Below are 6,000 nucleotides of genomic sequence, written 5' to 3' on the forward strand. Positions count from 1 at the left end.
TATATTTACATATTCAAATTATTTCTCTATCTACTCAGGGACATGAGGTATTTCAATTTTAATGAACACCCTGAAATTGCATGTCCTTTTGCGTAATGTCAGTTACCGACACATTTTTGCTTGCTGATGCGTGAAAAAATGTGGTTACATAGGAAAACTTAGTATCAGAGTATACAGCAAGGTTCACTTTATTAACTCTATCAAAAGCAAGCTCCCATCATTTGTTGTTTTAGAGATACACACAATGGAAGGTGTGAAAACATTGTGCCGTGTAATGTCAGTTACCGTGAAAATGCCCCAATGAATAAAAAATAAATAATATCATGGTAAATTGTATGTTTACCCTTTATCACATATTTGTTGAAATCATTTTTTGAACAAAAATCCAAGCCTACATTGTACTATGTAGGCCTGCCTGTCCATTGTGTACATACATGTTCATGTATTGTGTACGGGACTACGGGTATGTCTGTACTTTTTTCACTATGCACTGTACATAGAGGTTGTCTAAGGCAAAATGTGAGGCAATTACCCGGGGGGGCCAGTTCCATTCACGAGTGGATACCATGCGCGACCATGGGGTCTCGAAAAGCACCCTAAACACGTAATTTCCATATTCTGAAAATGCACCCCTTAACAAGTTTTGGCGTGTGAAACCCTACCCTTAACAAGTATTGGAAACAAAACGATACTCTTGGCAAATATTCCCTGAAATGAACCCCTAAACAAGTACAGGAATGTTTTATTGTTACGGGTCCTTCGGTCGTCGGCTTTACCTAATTTGGTTTAGTACGACCCCATCTTCTACACCTCGCACAAATTGGACTCTAAACACGAAGTGTTGGGGCAAAAAGGACATCCTTTATAAAACATTTTAATTTTAATTTATCATCCCCGCAAATTCGACCCTAAACACGTAATTGTCCTAGCGAAATAGATACCCTTTTTTCATTATTTTTGTGTTTTTGACACCCTTATCACGTTACGTACGTAACGTGCCCTATCGTGAAAAAGACATCCTTTTTACGTGTTTTTTTGGTCGCGCATGGTATCCACTCGTCAATGTAAGTGGCCCCCCCGGGGGCAATTATTAAAAATAAATCTACATGTTCATGAACATGGGCTCAGGTGTTAATCACTAAACCTGTTAAATATTCTTTGAAGGTAATGCAAGCTATTGAAGGAAATTAAGTAATTTCACACCCCCAAATTACGAAACAAGGTCATGTCACATTAGCTGTACATATATAATGTACATGTGCACCTTCTACTACGCGTGGCCATGGGAGGGGGGGGGGCATGGTTACTCAAATTTTATTTTGATGAAATGGGGGTCTAAGGAACTGACTACAAGGTGTAAGATATATGGGGCTTGGGAACTAGGGTTATAAAACACAGGAAACTGCACAATAATTTTATGTGCCATGTAAAGAGAGCATGCTTAATTCAAAAATAAATTTAAAGAAAATAAAGAGAAGGAATGTTTAAAAAGTGATATCGGTTACAAAATGAAAATGTTGATTTGAAGTTCTGTATACAGATTTAGTAGCAAAACTCTCCATATTTTTTTTTTTAAAGTGCATATTTCCACCATTGTCTCAAGCACACTATACGATCAGACTACGCTTTTTTCCTTTTTTAAAAGTTAAATATGAAAGTTGAAAGAAGTATAATTGTTTTATTTGAAATTTGGCATGATGTGATCAGAACTCTGGCATTACTGCAACAATTGTAGTTCAAGTAAAGTCCATATCGCCTTCAAGTCGCAGCTGATGATGATGTCATTGTGATTTGGAATTGTTATTGCTTTTATTCCTACAGGGAGGTTCAAAATTGCCTAGGATTTCAATTTTAGAATTCATACCATAATTCAGAACTTTGCACTTAGAGAATTTTTAGGTAGAAATGTAATATCAAATGCTAATGCACTTTCTTTGAAAATCGGCTCGCAATTAATTGAGGGCTTTAAAGCGCCAGGCTTTAAAGCCCACGCACACTGTGCCATCCATAATTACGATGCATTTTCAAAATAAATCACATTTTGCATTAAATATGAAAGTTCCAAGAAGTAAAACTTTTTCATTTGAAGTTTGGCCTAATGTTAGAATTAATAACATCATAATTTTACTTTGCAGCAAGCCCTGTGGTACTGGTAGGAGTAATGTCCAGATCATTTTCAATCACAGCCAATGATGACGTCATTACAATTTGGAACTGAATTTGCTTTTATTTCTACAAGGAGGCTCGAACTTGACTGAATTTCAGTTTATAGTCCTATCACTATTCTGAACTCTGATCGCTAAGATTTTATTGGTTGGAACGTTATATCAAAAGTTATTACAATTTCAATGAAATTTGAATCGCAATGAATCAGTGTGTGCTGGGCTTTAGGTGCAACGTGTCTCCTTCGAGCTCAAGATCTAACTAGACAGCATTTTGAGAGATTTTGTGTACAGGTTGAATAGGTAGCGCAATAGAGATTGCAATAGATCATGCCATCTCGGTAATAAGAACAAGGTGATACTGATAGATGCACAATAATCCTGGAGAGGCCACTTCCATTGACGAGTGGATACCATGGGGTCTCGAAAAGCACCCTAAACACGTATTTTCCATATTCTGAAAATGCACCCCTTAACAAGTACTGGCGTGTGAAACCCTTCCCTTAACAAGTATTTGAAACAAAACGATACTATTGGCAATTAGTATTCCCTGAATTGAACCCCTAAACAAGTACAGCGACATTTCAATTGTTATATGTCACGGACGTCGGTCGTCGGTTTTACCTTTACCTACATGCATGTACATCATTGGGTTTAGTACATGTACAGCCCCAATGTGCACCTCCCACACCTCGCGCAAATCGTATTCTAAACACGTAGTGTTGACTCTTAGGGCAAACAAAATAGTCTTAATTTGTTATACCCTCCGAAATTTGACCCTAAACATGTCCATGTAGCCTTCCTAGCAAAAAAAAGATACACTTTTATCATTATTTTAGTGTTTTTGACACCCTTATTACGTTGAGTACGTATCGTGCCCTATCTTGAAAAAGACATCCTTTTTACGTGTTTTTTTTGTCGCGCATGGTATCCATTCGTCAATGTAAGTGCCCCCCCCCCCCGGGACAATAATGCTGAGCCTGATACTGAGAGCAAGATGAGCAGGGAATAATTTTGCTTTACAAATTTGAATAGCATTTTTGGTCAAAAGAGAAAAGCTCTCAACTATTAAGTAATGTAGTAAATGTACAGTAAAAATGTGTAAAAATATGCTATACAAAAAACTTTATGCATAGCAGTCTTTCAAAAATGTGGAGCAAATTGCAATGCGATACCAGGAAAATTATTCCCTGATGAGGGCAAATGTCCTCAAGGTCAAGGTGCTTTTAATATGACAGACCTCTACATGTATGATGACATGTATGTAGGCCTATATACATGTTTACAATACAATATAAACAGGGAAACTTATCAACCAACCTATTATAGGCTACACAAATGAAAACTTTAATCAGTAATACTCCCACTCATGAAAAACACATTTACTTTCTACATTTACATATTGTAGGCCCAATTCATTAAAAAGATTTTAGGCCTAGTTCAAATGTTTGATACAGTGCATGAAGGCTACACTGTATGCCAATGTTAAGATTGTTTTTCATTGTAAATGTATGCAATGTTCATGTACATGTATGACCTTGAGAGGTTATGCTGGTAATTTTTATATGGTCTGTTTGCCAATTTACATGTAAATCCAGCCAACCAGAAATCAAAGATAATTTAAGCATACATTGTTTTAAACTGAGTAAAAGCAAACAAACAGAAATTTGAATTAAATAATATATCCTGAATGTATACAGAGTTTTCTTTTTTATGTGTTTGTTTAATGACATGACATGCACATTTAGGTGGTTATGCCAAGTTTTTCCCAAGGCTTTGGTCACATTTAAACGGGGACGAGCCAACAATATAATAACACAGGTATGTGTTTTCATGCGAAGATATATATTGGAAAAGATGTTGTGTTCTCTCCCCATTTTATGAAGAAATTAAAGAACAAAGTAAAATATCATGAGGTTTTGTGTAGTATTTCTAAACATGTATCCCCTCTGCTATCCCATTATCTAAAATTGAAAAAAAAAATACTGCTGTTTATTTTTTTCTATCCTCACAAGAGGGACTTTATTTATTCATAAAATAGTAATTATTGAAATCCTATAAGAAACAATCACACAAAAAATAAATAATCATGGATTAAGTCTTCAGTACACCGAGAAAAATTGGATACACACAAAATATGGCTTTATTCGATAAAAAATAATGAGCTCATTCTCAATGCATGCCATTTTATAATGGCATTGGTTTTAATAATTTTAAGTTAAAAAAAAAAGCATGATTGTCTTTATCTTACTGACTTTTTAAGGCAAAACTACAGTGTATAAAAAACTATTCTACCAATTGCGGATTTCCTGAATGCATGGTGCGTCTGAACAGAGTCTCAAGTGAAAAGACCAGGGTTAATTTGGCATTTGAGAGAATTTTTTTAGTTTATGGGAGAGTGGGTCAGTGGCATAATGAGCCAAGGATTTTTAGGGGGCCAAACATGGCATATGGAGTAATAAAAAAAATCAGAGCTGCAAGCAAGTGAGGCAACTGAGCAAAAATTGAACATAGAATTTCCTTTCCTTTATTTTTCTCAGCTTTGGTTTTATGAGACTACTGTACATGTAGGTACTTCGTATTTGTAAGGACTAGATAAATAATGCAAGTGAAAATGAAAACGAAATATAATAAATCAAAATAAATTGTTTTGTAATGACACTAAGCCAATACCTAACCTCGGTAACATTTCCACTATGGTGGCCGTACAGCGAGCAGTTTTAACATTTCTTATACCAGCTACATACTGGTGGTTTAAATAAAGATTAATAAAATGGCTGTTTTTGACTTGCTGTATGGCTGCCACAGGGGAAATGTGACTGAGGTATAAGCCATTCCTACTTTTTGTTATCACTGGTCTGCTATTTATCAAAAGGATTCTGGATAACGGTGTACTGCTGTAATATTCCCTACGATGATGGGTTGAACACACTAAAGACAAGTATCACTTACCTGGGGTGTGACATAATCCAAATGTTATGAAATCCTAAAGTTAAAGTAGATCCATGGTATGATTCTGAAATTACAGTCTACACAAACTATTCACAATGATTACACCACTTCATCCAATACAATCAATGACAACGCTCCAAAAAGCAAAGAGAAATCAACAATAACCTGCATAGAATTTCTGAAGAACAAGCGCCAGGAGACAGACAATATGTTTACCAGAGCATAGACTCCATGTACATGGAATCAATCAGTCTAAGAAGAGGATCTTGTAGAGAAGTATGTTCGACAAAATACTGAGAATCAAGTCTTTTTTTGTTCCTTTTTCTCTTTCCCCCAAACCGCAGACATGTAGATGACCGCCCTACTACCCCCGCACACTGTGGGATGAATAGAACGAATGGAAACGTAGTTCTAGTTGCACTGTCACACTGTACTGCTTTTCCATGGAATATCTGAATGCAGCAATGACGCACACTCTACATTTATGCAGTATCAGATTAACTACATGTCAATAGTCTGTTTTAAAGACCCTATTACTGGAACTAACCGGATTGTCTCACTTTACGCTGCATGATATCATAGTCTCCTTCAAGCAACTGAAAAGATTATCAATTTATTTTTTTCATTACTGATCATACTAGGGCCAGAGCAGATGAGCAGAAAATAAATAGAGAAAATGAAAACCTGTTCAAAAGAAATATGGACTTCAGATTTATCATGAATTTACACCCTAGACTACATGTCATCGTGAAAGGGTTGTCATGAAGAGAAAATGCAATAGGTTATGTACATGATTCATTCATATTGCACATATAAACACACACGCATACACACCCATAGTGATATAAACAGATAGAACATAATGAGGACTAACTCGATATTGGAG

At 35.9% G+C, this 6,000-nt stretch overlaps 1 protein-coding gene across 2 annotated transcripts in view; it reads right to left on the reverse strand.

Moving 5' to 3' along the window:
• Window positions 1–5,623, reverse strand: part of LOC129256226 (E3 ubiquitin-protein ligase RNF19A-like) — a 38,967-nt gene extending 33,344 nt beyond the window's left edge. Inside the window, exon 1 of one of the 2 annotated variants that reach the window (XM_054894481.2) lies at window positions 5,115–5,623. The gene's annotated coding sequence lies outside the window, so the exon portion shown is untranslated. The remainder of the gene's footprint in view (window positions 1–5,114) is intronic. The other variant, XM_054894486.2, reaches the window with a different exon arrangement.
• Between the last annotated feature and the right edge of the window lie 377 nt (window positions 5,624–6,000).

Source organism: Lytechinus pictus, chromosome 1 (assembly GCF_037042905.1).
Source record: "Lytechinus pictus isolate F3 Inbred chromosome 1, Lp3.0, whole genome shotgun sequence".
NCBI lineage: Eukaryota > Metazoa > Echinodermata > Echinoidea > Temnopleuroida > Toxopneustidae > Lytechinus > Lytechinus pictus.